General features: G+C 50.9%; 1 non-coding gene across 1 annotated transcript in view; it reads left to right on the forward strand.

Moving 5' to 3' along the window:
* Window positions 1-4775: 4775 nt before the first annotated feature.
* LOC126430336 (small subunit ribosomal RNA) overlaps window positions 4776-5000 on the forward strand; it is a 1909-nt gene continuing 1684 nt past the window's right edge. The window contains exon 1 of the ribosomal RNA XR_007577096.1: window positions 4776-5000. This exon is cut by the window's right edge and continues 1684 nt beyond it. This is a non-coding gene — a ribosomal RNA (small subunit ribosomal RNA).

Here is a 5000-nt window from a genome sequence, read left to right on the forward strand (position 1 = left end):
AGAGATAGAACAGTTTCGACTGGAACTAGAGTAACCGTATACACGGCACTGATTAGTAATAGATGCAGAGCCATCAGAATACAGATAATATATACAACCGTCCCTATACATGCTGAAAGACTCTGCACACAATGAGAACCACACGTCAGCCAGACACTCTTATCACACACTACTCTCTTATCACACACAATATCTAACCACCAGCATGGAAGAACATCCAGTGCATCCTCTCCGCCACATGACACAATCCACACTATCATTACCAGACCGGGAGGTCCACCCAGAAAACACAATATCCCACCCTTCCGACATCCGCACATTGCTCAGCTAAGCCACGAACACCCACACATGTCCTACACAGTGGTGCACCCAACATCACAATACTGCCTCCTGTCACAGCACACAAACAATGGCAGGAATGAAAGACACAGATCTGCCACAACCATGGAATCGGAGCGCCGCCTGTCATGAGCCAAAAGTGCATCCTGACGTGACAAATCGGATAATACCGCAGGCATCCAATTACGATAATCACTATCAACGAACCTGCCGCCCCCCCCCCCAATACACCTTTCCCTACAACAATGTGTATCTGAACCTACGCTATATCGTACCTTAACCTAACCTATATCGTACCTTAACCTAACCTATATCGTACCTTAACCTAACCTATATCGTACCTTAACCTAACCTATATCGTACCTTAACCTAACCTATATCGTACCTTAACCTAACCTATATCGTACCTTAACCTAACCTATATCGTACCTTAACCTAACCTATATCGTACCTTAACCTAACCTATATCGTACCTTAACCTAACCTATATCGTGCCTTAACCTAACCTATATCGTGCCTTAACCTAACCTATATCGTGCCTTAACCTAACCTATATCGTGCCTTAACCTAACCTATATCGTGCCTTAACCTAACCTATATCGTGCCTTAACCTAACCTATATCGTGCCTTAACCTAACCTATATCGTGCCTTAACCTAACCTAATTTGTGCCTTAACCTAACCTAATTTGTGCCTTAACCTAACCTAATTTGTGCCTTAACCTAACCTAATTTGTGCCTTAACCTAACCTAATTTGTGCCTTAACCTAACCTAATTTGTGCCTTAACCTAACCTAATTTGTGCCTTAACCTAACCTAATTTGTGCCGTAACCTAACCTAATTTGTGCCGTAACGTAACCCATGTTGTGCCGTAACGTAACCCATGTTGTGCCGTAACGTAACCCATGTTGTGCCGTAACGTAACCCATGTTGTGCCGTAACGTAACCCATGTTGTGCCGTAACGTAACCCATGTTGTGCCGTAACGTAACCCATGTTGTGCCTTAACCTAACCCATGTTGTGCCTTAACCTAACCCATGTTGTGCCTTAACCTAACCCATGTTGTGCCTTAACCTAACCCATGTTGTGCCTTAACCTAACCCATGTTGTGCCTTAACCTAACCCATGTTGTGCCTTAACCTAACCCACGTTGTGCCTTAACCTAACCTACGTTGTGCCTTAACCTAACCCATGTTGTGCCTTAACCTAACCCATGTTGTGCCTTAACCTAACCCATGTTGTGCCTTAACCTAACCCATGTTGTGCCTTAACCTAACCCATGTTGTGCCTTAACCTAACCCATGTTGTGCCTTAACCTAACCCATGTTGTGCCTTAACCTAACCCATGGTGTGCCTTAACCTAACCCATGTTGTGCCTTAACCTAACCCACGTTGTGCCTTAACCTAACCCACGTTGTGCCTTAACCTAACCCACGTTGTGCCTTAACCTAACCCACGTTGTGCCTTAACCTAACCCACGTTGTGCCTTAACCTAACCTACGTTGTGCCTTAACCTAACCCATGTTGTGCCTTAACCTAACCCATGTTGTGCCTTAACCTAACCCATGTTGTGCCTTAACCTAACCCATGTTGTGCCTTAACCTAACCCATGTTGTGCCTTAACCTAACCCATGGTGTGCCTTAACCTAACCCATGGTGTGCCTTAACCTAACCCATGGTGTGCCTTAACCTAACCCATGTTGTGCCTTAACCTAACCCATGTTGTGCCTTAACCTAACCCATGTTGTGCCTTAACCTAACCCATGTTGTGCCTTAACCTAACCCATGTTGTGCCTTAACCTAACCCATGTTGTGCCTTAACCTAACCCATGTTGTGCCTTAACCTAACCCATGTTGTGCCTTAACCTAACCCATGTTGTGCCTTAACCTAACCCATGTTGTGCCTTAACCTAACCCATGTTGTGCCTTAACCTAACCCATGTTGTGCCTTAACCTAACCCATGTTGTGCCTTAACCTAACCCATGTTGTGCCTTAACCTAACCCATGTTGTGCCTTAACCTAACCCATGTTGTGCCTTAACCTAACCCATGTTGTGCCTTAACCTAACCCATGTTGTGCCTTAACCTAACCCATGTTGTGCCTTAACCTAACCCATGTTGTGCCTTAACCTAACCCATGTTGTGCCTTAACCTAACCCATGTTGTGCCTTAACCTAACCCATGTTGTGCCTTAACCTAACCCATGTTGTGCCTTAACCTAACCCATGTTGTGCCTTAACCTAACCCATGTTGTGCCTTAACCTAACCCATGTTGTGCCTTAACCTAACCCATGTTGTGCCTTAACCTAACCCATGTTGTGCCTTAACCTAACCCATGTTGTGCCTTAACCTAACCCATGTTGTGCCTTAACCTAACCCATGTTGTGCCTTAACCTAACCCATGTTGTGCCTTAACCTAACCCATGTTGTGCCTTAACCTAACCCATGTTGTGCCTTAACCTAACCCATGTTGTGCCTTAACCTAACCCATGTTGTGCCTTAACGTAACCCATGTTGTGCCTTAACGTAACCCATGTTGTGCCTTAACCTAACCTATAATGTGCCTTAACCTAACCTAAAGTGCGCCGTAACCTAAACTATATTGCGCCTTAACCTGACGCACGTTGTCGCTGAACCTGCTCTGTAATTGTTATGCAACCCGTTAAAGTAGTGTAGTGTTGCCTAACCGCAACCCTCGCAATATAGTTCGCTACTCGCACTGCCCGGTCCCCTGTGTATCGCGTCATGTTAAACACCTTGCAGGTGTTGCTGACTTTCCACATGCTCCTGCTATACACTGTAGTGTGGATAGCAGCAGGACGTACATGCCCCCCCCCTTCCCCCCTGCCTTCGCAAGCTGGTCGGTGAGAAGTTTGCATGTTCAATGCCCTTCGCATGCCGACGTACTCAGCCTACGTTGTGGTACGGCCTGTCACCTGTCCGCCGATGTACGCAAAACCCACAAACTGTACTGCACATTGCTCCGTATGTACTGAATGATACATCGTGGCCCATGTGACCGTATGACGACAGCGCCTAGCAACGGCGGACCATACAGTCCAAATATTGTGCACGCAGCTACGTGTCGTCTCCCTATAAGAGCTGGATTGCAGTGTGGTACGCCATACAGACGTGTGGGAGGAACGGACGCCCTGGATGGCGATCAGCATGAGCAGTCTGTTGATGTAGTGGAGCGTGTATTCGGACGTAGTCGTCTCTTCTCACACACCGTGATAGCATGTTGCACCGCGTTCCACATCTGCGACATGCTGCAGAGGCGGGCTGACAGTCGTTCGCGCAATGGACACCGCATACGTACGGGGTCTACCTTCCACGTGTTCTCTAGGCGTGCACATGTTGTTGCGTCTATGTGGGCAGACGTAGTGTGTTGTGACACCTGACACAGGCATGCAATACTCGTTGCAAATGGCGATGGACGTGTACGTTTGCTGGTGACGTTACGCAAATGAACAACCGGTAACCCGTTGTGGTGCGGTTGTTCTCGCTAGAGGTGAATCAGTGTTGGCGACGATCGGTCGAGCTATTAACCGGTTGTTTCAGGGATACCCACCATGCCCACGAACGTGAAAGGGGACCCACCATGCCCACGAACGTGAAAGGGGATCTGGGTGTGAGGCGATACGCGGCGGTGGCTGGGTGGGACCGTCCCCGGCCGGTGAGGGGGGGCCGCCCGGCGTGCTGGCAGCGCGGTGCGTGGGCGCACGCGCTACAGCCGGCTGGTGGGGGCGGCCGGTGGCAGGCGCGCCGGCCGACGGACGCGGCAGGCGGCGCAGCTGCGCGCCGGCGCCCCCTGCTCGCGGCGCCTTGCGGCCAAAGTAGGTCCTCGCGGGCCCGGTGCGAAGCGCGGTGGCCATCTGCAGTGTGCTGGTCCGATTGAGGACTTTGTGCGCTGAGGATGCGCCGCCGCCCGGCGCTCGGCGCCGCGACGCCGTCTGCTGCTCGGTCGCCCCAGCGGTTCTCGCAGGTGGTTTGTATCGCAGCTGTGCGGACGTGTTGGCGCGTGCGCTGTGCTGGGAGAGTTCGCTTCGGCACCCAAGTAGGGCTTTTGTCCTTCTGTGGCGCTGGCGTTGGAGCTGCCGGTCACCGTAGGTGGCGCGTGTTGTCTCCCGCCGGCAATGCCACGACAGCACGCTCCCGGGCCTCTGTCGGCAGCGGCAAGCTCAGTTGGGAGCACGGGTGGTCGCACCTAAAGCGTCTACTCGCCTAACTCCGGGCGATTGCGCCTCTCTCGAACCCGACCAAGTACTTAGGACGGCGCTGCGCGCCGCCGGGACCTGAGAGGGTTTCGAGGTGTGTTGTGCAGGGGAGCTCAGCCTCCTCCTGTTTGCAGAATAATTGAGCGGACGCTTGCGTGTTCGCGCGGGCCCCCGGGACACACTCCCGGGCGGCCGGCTGCTCAGCTCTAGTTGACGCAGCTCCCTGGTTGATCCTGCCAGTAGTCATATGCTTGTCTCAAAGATTAAGCCATGCATGTCTCAGTACAAGCCGCATTAAGGTGAAACCGCGAATGGCTCATTAAATCAGTTATGGTTCCTTAGATCGTACCCACGTTACTTGGATAACTGTGGTAATTCTAGAGCTAATACATGCAAACAGAGTCCCGACCAGAGATGGAAGGGACGCTTTTATTAGATCAAAACC

Source organism: Schistocerca serialis, unplaced genomic scaffold (genome assembly GCF_023864345.2).
Source record: "Schistocerca serialis cubense isolate TAMUIC-IGC-003099 unplaced genomic scaffold, iqSchSeri2.2 HiC_scaffold_1041, whole genome shotgun sequence".
Taxonomy (NCBI): domain Eukaryota; kingdom Metazoa; phylum Arthropoda; class Insecta; order Orthoptera; family Acrididae; genus Schistocerca; species Schistocerca serialis.